General features: G+C 56.5%; 1 protein-coding gene across 3 annotated transcripts in view; it reads left to right on the top strand.

The window, feature by feature from the left end:
* CNIH3 (cornichon family AMPA receptor auxiliary protein 3) overlaps positions 1 to 16,477 on the top strand; it is a 137,872-nt gene that overhangs the window by 89,259 nt on the left and 32,136 nt on the right. The window lies entirely within an intron of this gene.

Below are 16,477 nucleotides of genomic sequence, written 5' to 3'. Positions count from 1 at the left end.
GGTCCCCCCCCCCGCCCCCCCAGCACGTGGCAGACCATGGCGGGCAGCATCCCTAGTGGGCACCAGCTTTTCTGCCATCCCTCCAGGGGGCTCCCCCATTGAGGGTCGTGGTTCCAATGACACAGGTGTGCTGTGGGGACAGGAGGTGGGCTGCTTCTGAACAGAACTAGCAAGAGAGCAGAGCCCCGGGCAAAGGAGAGTTAGTCCTCTTATCAAGGCTGCAGCATTTGGCAAGTCCACCGACCCTCCTCCTTTCTCCCAGGCGGCTTACGCTCTCTGCCCTCCCCATCAGAGAGCTGGTGGCCGGGATGGCTAAGGTCAAGCGATGTAGAAGGACCCCCACAGTGTATAGTCTCCTGCCATTAACAGCCTCGCCCTGCCCAGCAAGTCCGGGCCCAGGGGAGGCCCCTGAGACGAATTCCCTGAGGGTGGCCTGGTTCTGGGGAGACTTGGAGAGCACGCATGCTCTCTCCGTGGGAGATGACCCGGAATGAACACCAGAAGAAAGTTCCTGGGTGGGTGAGATGCGGTATTCAGTGCAAGTGGTTTAAAATGGAACTAAGCAGCTAGAACATCTGTTACATGGAGGAGAAGGGGCCCCGGGGAGGAGAAAGGCTTCTAACCATGTCACATTAGGAAAGAGACTTGCCTGCCGCCTGCCACATCTCAAACGTGAGCAAGTGGACCTGGCTGATCTCCAAGCTCCCCCTTATGTCTAAGGTGGTATAAGTCCATGAGCCAGGCGAGTTAGAAATCGGAGGGTGAGGGAGAAGGAGTCAGACACAGGGATTTCCTGGCGGATCAAAAACCCTTGGAGTGAGAAGTCCTGGGATTCTGCACCCTCTCGTCCTCGGCCCCGGAATTCTGGGTCTAATCTACGGCGGGGAATTGAGCCTCACAGTTGCTGACAGTTGTTAAGGAAAGAACAGGGGCGCAGGACAGATCCGTGCAGTAGACTCTTGCTCATGTGACTCAAAGAAGCTTCCTCTGCTTCTTTGGATTTGACAGGTTACCCGCATTCCGGGGAGCTAACTACAGCACCCCCTTTCCCCAGAATAACTTCACTGGCTATTTCTTTATGCGTCTGCCTTGGCCAGAGGCGGGCAGGGACCAGAGAGCTCCATCAAGCTGTCAGGCATGGCGTTCTCTGAACTGGCCCCTGGAGCAGGGCAGATAACCAGAAGGAATAATTTCCTCTCACTCGGGGGGCAGATGATAAATAATTCGAGAGCAGGTTGATTAAATGGACTGCGTGTGCCATGGTTGACTAATAGACATCTTCACAAAACCGGGCATGGCCCTGATCCCATGGTGGCCCCTGCTCTCCACGTCTCCAGGGTTCGCCCCCTGGTCCAGGGGCAGCTGAATGGTCAGAACCCAAGGCTGGGTCAGGTCCTCATACCCAGTGGAGGTGGCAAGATTCCAGTGACTAAGAATAAAAAGAATTGGTGCTCTTTGAATCCAAATGCCAGTGACACTTCCCAAGTCCCAGCCCCTCTTCCTTTCCGAGTCTTTTCCTTCTCCCTCTCCAAATGGGACAGCCAGAAGCCCCACCGCCTTGATTGGGTTCCTGGCTATCGGAAGGGGAAACCGGAGGCGCATGGATCTCAGCGCACACAGTGTACGTGTGGGTGTTGGTGACACGGTGAAATTATTGCAACCGAAATCTGGGAGAGCGAGTTCTGTGTTAGACTCTGCGCTTGCTTACTTCCCTGCTCCCTGTAGACCATGGATATTCCCTGACGTGAGGAGCCCTATTGATGGCTTAGCATGCGTTGACATCCCGCATAAGGAATTGGGCACTTAACGACATCCAGCAATTAAAAGGCCTCCCCCTGCCACGTCTAGGCTGTAAGATGAGGACGGCACGTTTTTCTTATTTCATTGCACCTTCCTACTTAGGGATCATCATAGTGGCTTCTAGGCATTGAGTGTCTGCAGTGGGTGAGCTCCAGGCTCTAACAACCTCTCAGATGGACCTCCCGCGGTTAACCTCTCTCTTCTTCCCACTGGGGGCCTGGGAGCAGAGATGGATACGGCCAGGGCCAGCCGTAAGCACAACATTGTTTTCAGGACTTGTTGTTTACTTTGCAAATTTATCTTCATTTGTTTTCAAATGAAAATATTTCAGAGTACCAATTAATCTCTTTTATATGAGCCACTATCTTGGAGTACATTTGTCACGTTTCAAAGGTGCAGCATAAAACTGAGTTGTGTGTGTGTGTGTGTGTGTGTGTGTGTGTGTGTGTGGCTTTGCATACCTTCAGGCACGTGGCCTTTTATTGCCCAGGCGGCTCTTTAGTCCTCACAACTGACCTTTTACAGATGAGGAAACTGGATCAGAGAGGGTCTGAAACTTGCCCAAGGTTGCACATCTGGTGTGTGGGGGAGCTGGAATTGAAGCGGAGTTTGAGACTTATGCCCATGTCCTTTTTCCAAGTCTAGTAAACTGTCATTGGATTGTGTAACTTTGATAATAGTGGGTAACATCTTCATCCAAAGGATAGAAACTTTTCTCTGTGTAAATCAAATACGTGGAGTTGAAACAATAAGAAGAGGATACTGAAATACACTCCATGTCCTTTTTTAAAAAGAGGAAATTCTGTTTCATTTTCTCAAAATTACTTTTTCTGCTTATAAAAGGATATAGGTCCATTGCTCAAAAAATTGAAAATACAGGGACATATAATGGAACAAAATCACCACTAATCTTATCATCCAGACAAGATTTGGGCGTCTTCTCTTCCAGTCATTGTGTATGTGTGCACTTCTGAAAATTGCATGCGGGTGTTTAGAAGGAAAAAAACGTTCTAATGGTTTTCAGATGTGAAGTGGGGTCTGTTTGCAGCCAATACGAAATGAGCAGTGTTTGCCGGGAAGAGCGCTCAGCCCAGCTTGGTGGAGCCTGTTAGCAGGTTGTTTATGTGCACCCACATGAAACCATCCTTTGCAAAGATGCATGACCAGTTATTCCAGGTTTTTAACTTTTAAAGTTTTTCATGTATAGAATCACATTTTAAAACTCCAAGTTGCGGAGCATACAAATAAAATAAACCCCCAACAGCATGTCTTTGGATCCGCAGCAGCACTTGTTATGGGAGAGTTTTAATGGGTCCCCACTGATGTTAACAAGTACGCATTTACCGAGCGGCAGTGCTGCTGGGCGAAAGGTCTGAGCCCTCCAGCCAGCCCCACTCTCATAGATTCAGCCACTGGAAACCCAGCAAACGGCTCCGTTTCTCTAATTATCCATCTGGAAACAAAACGTGGGTTTTTGGGAAATGGTAGGATGCCTGGGGTTGACAAGTAGCCTGCCTGCCTTCCTCCCACTTAGCCTCCCTCCCTTCCTTCCTCCGACCCTCTCTTCCTTCCTTCCTTCGTTAATCTTCACCTAAGGATATTTTTTCCCATTGATTTTAAAAAATATATATATATTTATTTATTTCAGAGAGAAAGGGGGAAGGAGAGAGAGATAGAAACATTGATGATGAGAGGGAATCATGGGTCGGCTACCTCCAGCACGCCCCACACCGGGATCGAGCCCACAACCCATGCATGTGCCCTGACCGGGAATCGAACCAGGGACCTTCTGGTTCATAGGTCGACTCTCAACCACTGAACCACACCAGCCAGGCTCCCATTGATTTTTTTAGAGAGAGTAGAAGGGAGGGAGGGAGTGGAGAGAGAAAAAGAACATCAATGTGAGAGAGACACTTCAACTGCTTGCCTCCGGCGCATGCCGAGACTGGGGCCCGGGATGGAACCTTGCAACCCAGGTACGTGCCCTTGACCAGGAAACGAACCTGCAACCCTTAGGTGCTCGGGCGGATGCTCTAACCATTGAGCACCCCGGCCAGGGCAGCAGTAGCCTTTCTTTTTAAGACAGTTCCCTTGGGCCAGGCCTCGCCTGTTCCCCACCTTTTGTTTTCGATTCACACTTTCGGATGTGCCCTCTGCCCTCCCAGACTGCCACCTCATCCTCCATCGCCCCATGGCTGCTTCGCCCTGGTTTCTCCGGAGCCCAGGACAGTGCCTGGCATGCAGAAGGGGCTCCGTCAACGCTCAGAGGATCATTCCTCGTTCCCGTCTGGCGTGGCACACTTGTGGCTGATGTGGTAACTCTGATTTGGCCTCTGGCACCTTCTCAGGGGCTGCTCCCTGGGCAGTGGGTACCTGCTTCTTCTGCTGCACCCTGGCGCTCAGAAACCGGGGAAACTGTGGTCGTTACCAAAGCACCTGGCCATTGCTGCGGGCACAGGGCCCGTCTCGATGGTAGGGGAGCCTGTCTCCTGCGGAGGCCCGGCCTTAGCAGAGAAAACGCCTCTGTTAAGGTGTGCTGTCTGGGGCACGCGGGCACGCCGGCTGGCGTGGAGGTGCCGGCTGGCGACTTTCCGTGCCCTGTCCCTGGAAGGGAAGGCTTGCGCCGCCATCGTGTCCCCACCACTGCCGGGTGGAGAGAGCGGAGAGAGGGTGCAGAATTCAGAGATGAACTCAAGCCGGCACTGGCCCCGCGCCACGTGTGTGGTGAGATTCCAAGGCCTCGGGCTGGGTGCTGTCGGGGTGCGCTCACATTGGACTTGGACGTGCGAGGTGCCCACAAGCATCGGAGGCAGCGCGGCCTCAGCCGGGTAGTTGGAGTGACCCCTACACTGGCCCAGAAGCCAGGCCCGGCAGAGTTCCCGAAGCCTGGATTTCAAGACGTGATGACTTCACCTGCTTGTGTCCAGCCCCACTGGCTGCAGGGCCCGTTCCCGCCCCCTTCCCCCCCCCCCCCCCCCCCCCCCCGCCCTGCGCCAGCCACAGGGCTCTGTGTTCCAGCCCCACTGGCTGCTGGGCCCGTTCCCCCCCCCCTCCCCCCAGGCACAGGGGTCTGTATTCCAGCCCCACTGGCTGCTGGGCCCATTCCTCAGGTGCCCTACCCCCACCCCCCCCACCAACAGCCACAGGGCTCTGCGTTCCAGGCCCTCGCCCTCCCGGGGCGCCTGCAGCGGGCTGCTCTGGCTCCTCACTGCTTGGGGATGTGCTGCCTGGATAGGGGCCCCACCAGCCTTCCTCGTCCCGTCACCTGGGTCCACCAGGGACTCGGCACACGTCACGGTCACCTCCCCCTATCCTGCGTCACCCATCCCGGGTGCCGTGCGTGACGGTCACCTCCAGGGCCCATCTCCTTCCCTTGGGCCACACCTGGGTCTGCCTTTCTCCCTCCCACTGCTGCCCGTTTCCTCTGGCCCTCACCCTTCCAGGAGAGGACCCGGTCCTGCCCTGCGTCATCAGCCCCGTCGTCCTCCACCCGCTCTCACCGCTGCTCTCAGCTGCTGTGTCCCGTGTCCCATCACCACCACCTGGAAGCTCCTGGTCTCCACCCCCTCGGCCCACCCTTCAGGTGCGAGGGCTGCTGGGCCGACCGGAAAGCCTGGTTTGACCCCAGCCGGGCCTCCGTATCGCCTCGTAACTCATCAGCATGGTCCCTTTAGTTCTCTCAGCTCCTGCCACACTGTTCTTGATCTCTGGCGTTTTCTCAGAGCCCCCCGAAGCTCCCCCAAGCCCCCCCCACACCTCCTCCCAGCAAATGACTTCACTCCAAAGCCACGTCCTGCGCCTCCCGAACTTCTCTGGCCCTGACTCCAGAGAAGCGGAGCCTCTCCCTGCTGGTCCCTCCTCCCAGCAGACAGAGGGCTGCTGAATCCTGAGCTGACAGGCGAGCCCCTCGGTCTCGACCTTCCTGATGCCACCGAGCCCCTGCCCTCACGGACATCCTGCCTCCCACCTCCTCTTTTTATTCTTACGTCACACACAGAAAAGTAACAGACCAGTAAAGCCCCCTGCAGCCACCACCCAGAAGTAGCCAATGTTGTTAGCATCTTGCCACTTTGGCGTCTGTCTGTTTTTTAAGGTATCCATTAACTGTTGGGCCCCCGCCCCTGTCCCCTCCTCTTCTCAGCAGGGGCACTTGGCAAGGGCCCCGGGCCTCCCACGGCCAGGCTGAGTGCCCCTGGGTGCTCATCGTGGCTCTCGGTGCCTCTGACACGGTTGTCCGTGTCCTCCTCACTGTGATGAGAGAGAATCGTGGATCGGCTGCCCCCTGCACGCCCCCCACTGGGGATCCAGCCCGTAACCCAGGCCTGTGCCTTGACTGGGAATCGAACCGTGACCTCCTGGTTTATAGGTCGACGCTCAACCACTGAGCCACGCCGCCCGGGCTCACCTGCACTTCTCCGACCTAACGGCACTTGGAATTTAATGAATTCCCATAAAGGTCACTGGAAAGGTCGAGTGCGTAATTAGAGCCTGAGCGGGTCTCTGAACGCCAGCCCAGAGCTGAACGAGGAGGCTGGCAGGTATTGCTAACTTGGCCCAGGAGGAGAGGCGGCCACGAGACAGCCTTACATCGGCCGCAGGGAAGCCAGGCTAGGAAACGCCGAGGACGATCTCCACATCGAGGGGAGATGGTGACGGAGCCCCAGCCTTCCTGTGTGCTCGGCCCCACGGATCGGGCGCTCCGTATCTGGGTTGGGACCCTCCCTGCTACGGGGCATGGAGGTTGAAGACTAAGGGTGGGACCTCCTGGACCTCCTAGGACAGGGATTTGCGATATTTTTCCTCAAGTGGCAGCCATCAAATTCCGCATCAAGGAGAAAACAGTTTTTGCCCATCTGATAAAAAATGGCTGTAAGTCTGATAGATTCTTGCTAGGCGGCTATTGTGTCGGCTGTTGTCATTTTATTTTATTTTATTTGACGATCTACGGGAAGAGAGGTCAGTGCCCCTGACTGAATGGTCAGGTCCTGTGTGTTCTAAGAATTCCTGCCGCACACGGTGAAAACGGCCATCCTAGGACAATGGCCACCTCAGAGTGGGGTTAGAGGCCTGTCGCCCTGGGGTACGTACCTGCCTTTGCCACCAGCCTCTCCCTGCCCCGCCCCCATCCCAGAGCCCCACTTCCACAGCTGGACTGCATTTGCCTCCCGGATCGGCGGATGTATTCCTCTTTCCCCGGGGAAAGACTTCTGCCCTTGTGGATCCAAATTCTACACATTCGCACACTGTCTGGCTCGTGTCTCAGCATCGTCGTCTCGGCTCCCTCCTGCCCGTGGCACACGCGTGGGGAAGCCTGTGTGGCTCCTTTGCCTTGGGCACCGGTGACCTCGTACACAGTCTCCGAGTGAAGCAGAAGCGACGGAAGGCAGGCTCGTCCCGGCCCAGGGCCTGCACCCGCAGAACGTGGGAGGTCATGAGCACGGGTGGAGCAGGTGGCCAGTGGCTGGGGGCTCTCAGAGCGGTGCAGCAGGAATGAAATCACCTCTTGGGCTGGTGCCTCTGGCTTGCGAACCCAGAACCGCCCAGGGCACCCCCCCTCCCCCCCTTGGGACTGCGCTCCAATCAACTGAGCCACCGGTCAGGGTTCTCAGTTTTTGCCCCTGGCTGCGAATTGCTGGAGTTTGCAGAGGAAGCAGGCTGGCTCCCTGGGAGACAATTGGGAGGATGACTTTATTTTCTAGTTTCTTTAAACGGCCTTGAGTCACCAAAATGGCTTAAAAAAAACAAACCAGATTTGTAAAAATGTGGTTTCACACACACACACACGCACGTGCACACACACATGCATGCACACACGCAATTACCGCCACAACAACAACAAAATTCCACAGCAATGAAAATCCCTTGCTTTCCCGGCCATAAATTTGGGGATGATGATATTTGCTTTGTTTCTGTCCGCCTGGGGTTAGGTTGGGAGGCGGGCGGGTGCGGGAGGCGGGGAATGCCTGCGTGTCCATTTGCAGTCACGGTTGAGGCTGCACGCCTTTGTGGGAGCAGTTAACCCACACATCTACCCAACCATCGTTTGCGTCCCGCCAGCCAGAGGTTTGTGGCCAAGAGCCCCCGCCCTGTCTGCATGGTCTGCCCTTGGTCTGCCCTTGCGTGTGACCAGTACGGGGAGCTAACCCTGATGGGGCTGGGCTTCCACGGTGCTGAGTGCCCGGATGGAGCTCTGACCTCGGCCCTTCGCAGCGTCTGCACAAACTGCCACGCGTGCTCAGGACGTGCTTCTGACCGAAGGACACGCTGACTTCCTTCCTCTGGACCCCTTCCCTCCAAGGGGAGGAGGGACACTGAGGCCAGGCCGTTGTGAATCCCTTGCTCTTTAGTTCTCGGCTTTTCCGTTTATATTCTTTGAAGGTTGGGTCCATCCACCACCCAGAGCTCTGCCCCCCCACCCCACCCCTCGCCCAGCAGGTGCTCCCGCTGGCTGGCTGCTTCAGGTCTGTGGTCTGTGGTTGTTGGGAGTCTCTGGCATCAGAAAGTCTCAGGCCCCGACTGCTTTCTCTTTCTCCTTCCTTCTTCCCTTCTTTCTCCGTTGCTTTGACCTCCTTTTATTCCTCTCCTTCGCATGCATCCTAGATCTGCCAGAGGCTGTGCTGCGTTCCTTAGCCCAGCTGGAGGGCCAAGGGCTGGGTCGCGCTGACACCACCTCCCTCCCCCAGGGTGTCCAGAGCCGTGGGCTGGCATCTCCAGAGCACCAGTCTTCGGTACCGCTTCTGTGACTGCGGGCACGTGGTCCATGTTGACTGTGGAATCCAGCTCTCCCGCTGGGGAAGGGTGCAGGGGAGGGAAGCAGAATCTTGGAGCTGACTTCCTTCTTTTCTTCTTCTTCTTTTTTTTTTTTTTTTTCCTTATTGGCAACTGATTCACAAACCCTAAAAAAGGAGCTGATAGCAACATAGCCAGCTAGCTGTAGCAGCCCAGATGGTCTCCTATATAATAGAGACATTTGTGTCTGGGATGAAAAAAATATTTAAATGTGTTCTACGAACCTTATTGAGAGAAGGGATTAGCAACTGCATTCAGGGGTTGTGGGTAGGGACATAGCCGAGTGATTCCATCTTCCCCCATTCCCCCCCGAATGCAAAGCTTAAGGAGGAGGAACTGGGAGGTGGAAGGCCCGGTATCGGGGGGATTCAGGGAGGGGAGAGAGGTTCTGAGGGCACCACATTCACTGCCTGGAGGCCCAAGATAACTGGGGTGTGTCACAGGCAGAGGGGTCCAGTGTGTGTGTGTGTGTGTGTGTGTGTGTGGTGCTACCTGTCCAGCTGGGGTGGGCGGGGGGTTTCACAGCAGCTCTAGGCGGACCGGGGCCAAAGAGAACCAACCATTTCTAAATTCTACACCGACGAGACACACAGAGGCTCCTGCTTCCTCCCCCCCCCCCCCCACGTTTATCTGGGAATGGCCCAGGCTCCCGAGACCCTTACAGAGCCCGTCCTGTTCTCACGGTCCTGCTCTCACAGTCCTCGCCCAGGGGCCTGGGACTCCTTATCCGACGGGGCTCTGAATTGTGGTGGCATCAAGCTGAAATTTCATGAGGACGGCGGCGGGGAGGTGACATTGGGAGGGGGCTGGTCACAGCCACCGAGCTGGAGTGCGCGCTGGGGGCTGTGGGTGGGATCGGGCGGGGTCTCATCTGTGTGGGGGATGGGAACCAGGTGCCGGGGGACCGAGAGTGACTGCATCATGGCCGGGCCGTCACGCCTGGGCCACGGCGTACCCCGGGATCGCTTTCCGTGGAGGTTCTGGCGAGGGGCCTGAGCGGAGGCCAACAGAGCAACAACAGACACAAAGTGCTGACGGGGAGAACTGACGGGCGGGAGGTGGGTTCCGTCTTGACATCCTTGCTCTCCTTGGCTGACAGCTTCAGAACGAGTCTTGCCCTCGAAAGGGGCCCGCAGCTAACGGGGCTGCTGCTGCGAGGCGCCCCCCCGCCCCCCAGCAGTGAATCCCAGCGGGTCTGTGCGTCTCCGGCCTTTGGTGGTTGTGCGGATACACAACGAAGGAGCCGGACAAAGTGGTCGCGGCTCCGCCCAGCCCAGAATCCTGCGGCTTCTCTGCTGCTCGCTCCGGGTCCCGTTCTCCTCCTGTTCTCCCGCCGGGGTTTCTCTTTCCCGATGGCCTTCCTGGGCCTTCGGTGTCAGCTATCAGGCTGAGAACGTACCCCTGGGGGTCCTTAGAAATCAGTGCTGGCCACCTTCCTCCGCAAAAGGAGTCACTGCAAAGGGGCAGGAGGGCCTGTAGGATAGTGGGGGTCTGGCCCCCGAGCCGTGGCGCTGAGTGGCCTGGTTCAGGTCACCGCCCCTCTCTCTCTTGTCCTGGAAGTGCCCCTTTGGAGGATGGAGAGCCTTCAAGCTGAGTGGGTTGCTGGCCCGCTGGCTGGACTGAGCGGTGGGAACGACAGGGATCACCAGGCATCCTTTTGTCCCCCTCCGTCCCCCCGGAAGGACAGGCACCTGGGTGTGCCCTCCCAGACTGCACTCAGGGGGGGTGCGGTAACTCCCCAGAGGAAGCCACGCCAGAGCAGGCAGCGGGGGGGTCAAAGTTGGGTGCCCGCCTCTCCGGTCTACCCGTCCCCTCACCTGCGTCCAGGTTCCCTTCTTGTTGCCCAGACCCTGCGATGTGCGATCCCACATGAACTGCAGACGAGGGTCTGATTTGTTTTCTTTCTCAGCTTGATGGGGAGCCGCTGGCCGCCCGCCTCCCCACCCCCCATCCCGCCCCGGCCAGGAGGCGGCGGTTACTGGCCGTGTGGCCCCGAATGTTGTCCATTAGCACGACAGCCGCCCCTGAGCCAGGTCTCCGCCTGCTCCTCACGAAGACAACGCGACGCGCTCCCCTGGCACATGACTCGCGACGCACTCCCCTGGCACATGACTCGCCCTCCGCGCCCACAGCCTCGACAGAGACACGCGGACGCGGGCTTGGCGTGGATGCCGCAAAGCCCACGAAAGGAACAGCAGCCGGTGACTCAAGAATCAGAAAACGGCGTCCTGCCAGTTGGGTGTCTCCCAGCATGTTTGGCCCCAGATTCCAAGGAGGCATGACTGGGAACGTGAAGCCCAGCTCTTCCTTTTCCTCTTGGAAAAGCTGACTCTGCCGCTCCCTCCGGTTCCCTCCTCTTCCCGAGAAACCCCCACCGCCCCCCATCTAGACTCTGCCGGCAGATGTGCTCCGTTTCAACCCCTGCGCCATGCAGCTCCGGCACAGTGTGCGCCCTCTGCGTTCCCGCCAGGAGCCGCCCTTCCCATTAGTGGAGCTGGCAGCTCCCGCCGCTGCACAGAGCGAGGCTTTTGCTCTGCAAATGGGAGGCAGCATCCGCCGTGTCCCTGGGGAGAGGCGATGTTATGGCTCCGAGCCGCGCCGTGTGCTGGCGCCTCCATTAAAATTAGCTCCCGCCCTCCCTGGGTTGTCACGGAGGAGCAGAATGAGGTTGGACGTGGCAGCATCATTAAAGCCCCGGGGAGAAATGACGCCGGGGCAGCATGGCGTTTCCAAGAAGCCGGTTGCACTGAGCCACGGGGAGGCCAGGCAAGTGCTGGGCCCGGGGCAGGGACAGACATGGACCACAGAGAGAGCAGCCCCCCACAGCGCCTTCATCTGCCCTCCCTCGGGGTTTCAGCTTTTTCTTTCTTCTATTAAAAGACCAATTTTTTTTTTCAATCTGCACCCCAGGATATTTTACCATTGATTTTTAGAGAGAGTGGAAGAGAGAGGGGAAGACAGAAACATCCATGTGAGAGAAACACACATCCTTGACCAGAATTGAACCCGGGACCCTTCAGTCCGCAGGCCAACGCTCTATCCACTGAGCCAAACCGGCTAGGGCAAGGAACATTTTATTTGAGAAGGAAAATGGATAAAACAAACCAAAACCCAACCCAGGAAAGGGTTTGGGGTCCAGGGCTCAGCCAGCGTTGCCGGGGAGCATGCGTGTTGCTGCGTGTTGACACACGGCGCCCTGCCCGCAGCCGGCGGCGCGCGCATCCTGGGGTTCCGGGTCCCCAGACCAGTGCTCTTCCTCGGGCCCGGGGGGGTCATCAGGCAGCCTGCCGTGTCTTAGAGCAGCTGACGTGCAGAATAAAGGCGTGTCTCCTTGGCCTTCATTGCTGCGCAGGCGGAAGATTCAGAGAGCAAGTCCTCGCTAACGTCATCCATAGGTTCTGTGGCTTGAGGGGACGTGATGTACAAGGAAATCAACTTGACCCCAACCTTGACGGGTCTCCTGGCTTGAGTTGGAGGGGGACGGGCTGAACGGGAGCACTTCCTGCTGCCTGTCTTGGACCCTCCGTGTCCTTTCCCTCTTTATTGTTGGGTGAGAGCATGCTGGGGGGCCCCTCCCCCCGCAGCTGCCGTGTGGCACTGTGTGTGTGTGTGCCCTCTGTCCCTCACCAGCGTCAGCCCAGGAGGTGGGCGCGGGGACAGCTGAGGCCTGTCAGCGCTTCTGCTGAAGGCAGGCCCCACTTCCTGTGCGCCCCCTGCTCAGAGTCCCGAAGCAGCAGGTGCCCCAGAGGCAGTTGCCGGGCGCTGCTCGGCGAAGCCCTTTCTTTGCAAAGGATGCTGGTGTCAAGTTCGCTGGGGGGAGCCACGTGTGATTCAGACTCTTGGAGCGTTTTGTTCCTGTGAGCGTCTGAATAATTTATTCACCCTCCGCATCCCCACGGCCTTTCCCATCCGTTCTCTGCTCATTAGTGTCTGTGCCCAGAGCGGGAAGAGGCTGCAGAAGTGACGGGACCCCGGCCCCTGTGCTGTGAGCTGGGGCAGTGGGAGCGGCACTGAGCCCCCCACCTCTCTGCTGAGCCAAACGTCCCGGGAGCTGTTTCAGCGTCCTGTGCTCTGTAGGTAGACTTGCTTCAAAGAGAATGATTGCCCGGCCGGCGTGGCTTGGTGGTTGAGTGTTGATTCCCGGTCAGGGCACACGCCCGGGTTGCAGGCTCGATCCCCAGTGTGGGGCGTGCAGGAGGCAGCTGACCAGTGATTCTCTCTCCTCACTGATGTTTCTATCTCTCTCTCCCTTTCCCTTCCTCTCTCTGAAATCCATGGGGGAAAAAACATATTAAAAAAGAGAATGATTGGCATTTCTGATTTCGTACAGTCCTAGAACGACACGTGTAGCAGAGGGTGTCTGATGAAAGGAAGCTGAGCGGGGTTAGGTCTTCCACCTCGGGGTAGAAAGCCCAGCCTGGGGACGCGAGAGGCTGGGCATTAGGCAGGAGAACCGGGGACTCCGAAGGGATGCTGGTTAAGGCCGCTGAACATCACCGTCAAGGTACGGCCTTCCTCTGAGGCTCCGAAGGGTCCCCGGCCTCTGCCGTGTCCACCAGCTGTGCTCTGTGGCTCAGACGGCTCTGAGGGCCGCGGTCCTCTTGATGGGGCTGTAGGCATGCGTTGGGAGAGGATGCACTTCGGTTTTAGCTCTTACATTGCTGTCCTCAGTGCACCAACTAGTTCCACGCTATCCCTGTCTATCAAGGATCCTGGGACTGCAGGGAGGAGCGGAGCGAGGCTTGCTCTGAGGAGACAGCAGTCTCCTGGAGAAAACATGTGGAGCAAGCATGTCAAACGCAAAGGCTGACACGGGCCACGTAAACAAGGTCTAAGCGTGTGTGGGCCGCAAAAAAACAAAAGCTTTCATTTTCATAGAAACATAGGTTTATTTCTATAGAGACCTGCTGAATACAAAGGGCTGAAATAAATGAGTCATTATTAACATAAAATAATAGAACATTTAAATAAAAATTAATATTTTTCCTTGAACATTAACTTACCAGACACTGAATAATTGCACAAATTAATAAGCATAACGCAAATAAACCTATTTTTCTTGTTCTCCGGAAGCGAAATATTTCCTGTTGCGCACACCAAACAAGTCAGTCCAAGACTAATGCCGTGGCCATCGGCTGCTAAAATACTCGCTGCTGGCATTAGCAGAGAGAAATGGTGCGCCTGCGTGTAAGGGCGTAAGGGAAATGAATGCAACACGATTATAGTATTTAGTCATTAGCGAACGTTGTAGTTTGTTATTAATAATTATGTATAACAGGATATTGTAAAAATTACTGAAGTTTTTATTAAAATGTTTCTTACATTCCGTTACATCGGCCGGGCCGCGGGCCGCGAGTTTGACATGCTTGCTGTAGAATGAGTAGCTCCCCTCCTGTGTGGTGGCTGCTGTGTCCACAGAGCACCGTGTGTGGACACTGGACATGGTACGTTTTGGTGATGCCAGTTCCAGCCACATCAACGTAGAGGCTCATCTACACTCAAGGCAAGTGGAGGACATGCAGTAAGTGGTGAAGTATAACCACACTGGTCCCACTTGGGCGCCTGCAGGCCAATCAGCTGGACTGGCGCGACCAGGCGGGACTGTGGGAGGTTTGGGAATGAAGGGAAGGCCTGTGTTCATGAAGGCCAGGCAGCCACTTCCCCGTGGTCCAGAGGCTCGGGGCACCCAGGGAGAGAGCCACCACCGGGCACGGTAACCTAGGTGTCTCCAAAGCTGGGAGGTGGGTGTGGGTGCAGCCCTGGTAAGTGTGGGGGGCTGTTTGAACTGTGGTAGAGGCTGAGGCACCTGGGACCTCTTAGACTGAGAGCAGGGCATGGGTCCGCCTTTTTTTTTTTTAAATATATTTTATTGATATTTTACAGAGAGGAAGGGAGAGAGATAGAGAGTTAGAAACATCGATGAGAGAGAAACATCGATCAGCTGCCTCATGCACACCCCCAACTGGGGATGTGCCCGCAACCAAGGTACGTGCCCTTGACCTGAATCGAACCTGGGACCCTTCAGTCCGCAGGCTGACGCTCTATCCACTGAGCCAAACCGGTTTCGGCGGGTCTGCCTTCTTGTAGCTACTGCTCAGCACCAACCCCGGGACTGGCACACAGCAGGCCCTCAGCACATGCTCAGTGACTGGATGTGTGGAAGAGACGGTAAATGTTTCTAGCAGATAATTTCACATCCCGAGCGGTCGCCATGGAGACAGACTACAGCATATCGGAGAGAGTAGGCTTGGACCGGGTGATGTCCGAGTGACCTTGCAGCTCTGACATTCTGCCTGGCGTAAGGCACGGTGTGCTTGTCGAATTGAAACAGACCCTCCAGTTCCAGGGAGGACAAAAAGCATCTTCACCCTTACCCATGTACCTTCGTGGTCGTCCATTCTTGGTTAAGTCTCTCCTGGCTGCTTAAAGCGATGACTGCCCGTTATCCCACAGACACTTGCCTGTTCTAAACAGCCTGGTCTTAAAAGTTGAGACCCTTTTTCTCTACCGAGTGGTAATGCTCACCCACTGCCACTAGAGGGCGGAGGGTTTGCCCAACCACTAGGTTCAAAGGTCTGGGAAAAGGGGAGAAGAGGCAAGTGGCAATCCAGGAAACCTGCTCAAGCAGAAGGTGCTTAGACAGGCTGGACGTCTGGGGGGCCGAGGGGGCGCAGGAGAAATTCCGATGCTGCTGCACTCACTTGTGCGGGCAGTGGCTGAGGTCTCTGTGGCTGCGGAAACCGGGACCACGTTGAGCAGCGAACGGCAGGAAACTCCCTTTCCTTTGCAGCTTATTTCACAGGAGCAGAGATACTCAGAAGGGCATGTGGTCCTTACCAAGAGGAAAAAGACCCGGTAGTTTACTTTCTGCATCTCCCCTCCCTCCCTCCCTCTGCCCGGCCGCTCCTTGGCTTCTGTCGTTCCTCCCTCTCCTCTCTCCTGGGTCACTTGCTTGGGTTTCGCTTTGTTTGGTGAGTGGTCACGGCTGGGTGCTGCTGTGGAAGCTCGGGTACCAGCAGGTGGCTGACCCAGCTCTAGAAGGGAAGTCCAAAAAGACGAGAGAGAGAGAGAGAGAGAGAGAGAGAGAGAGAGAGAGAGAGAGAGAGGCAAAGAGACAGGTGTGGCCTCGCTGCCCTGCTCCTCCGTTCAGCCCGGTGCTGGTTGCACGCCGCATGGAACTCCCCGTCTGCGTTTCCAGCAGCTGGGAAGTCAGTGCTGTGCGGGTCGCCCGTGAAGATGCGTGAGACTCGGCCTCCGTTCCCCAGTGTGCACTCCCAGAGCCTGGAGGGCAGTGAGGTGTAGGCCCTGGCCCAGGCCACCCTGTGACACGCGCAGCAGGCCGTCTGGAAGGCTCTGTTACGGCAGCATGTGGCCGTGGTGGCCAGCGGATGTGTCCCTCTGTGGTCGCTTAAAAATGTAAAGACAAAGCACATCCCAAATCCAGTTCCTTTCCACCACTCCCCACCGCACCCCCACATGGAGGACCTGTGTCAGAGTGTGTTCTTTTCTCCCGGCCATCTTTCCCTGAGAATTAATAAGCACTGAGCAGGCCAGTGGGCAGGAAGCAATGGGAAGATGCTAAAGAGAAGCAGGAACCATGTATAATTCATAAATCAGATAATCTCTTGCCCTTGGCAATGTACAGGGTATTTTTGGCTGTGTGCAGGGTAGCCCTTCAGGGAAAACAGTTGTATTTGATGCTGTGCATACTTACGGAGCGCCCGATTGTCCGTCCCTGTGTTTGGACTTGCAGGAAAGAGAGAGAGTACGGTAAGGGCCCAGTCCTCAAGGAGCTGGCAAGTCGAAGATAATAAGTCTGCCGGAAGGCAGCAGAGGTCTGGGATGCAGGTTGCAATCAGGGTCACATGAGGGCATCACGGAGAGGTGG

The sequence above is a fragment of the Plecotus auritus genome, assembly GCF_963455305.1.
Source record: "Plecotus auritus genome assembly, chromosome: 14".
NCBI lineage: Eukaryota > Metazoa > Chordata > Mammalia > Chiroptera > Vespertilionidae > Plecotus > Plecotus auritus.
The sequence above is the reverse complement of the archived record's forward strand: the minus strand, read 5'-3'. Positions and strand labels throughout refer to the sequence as shown.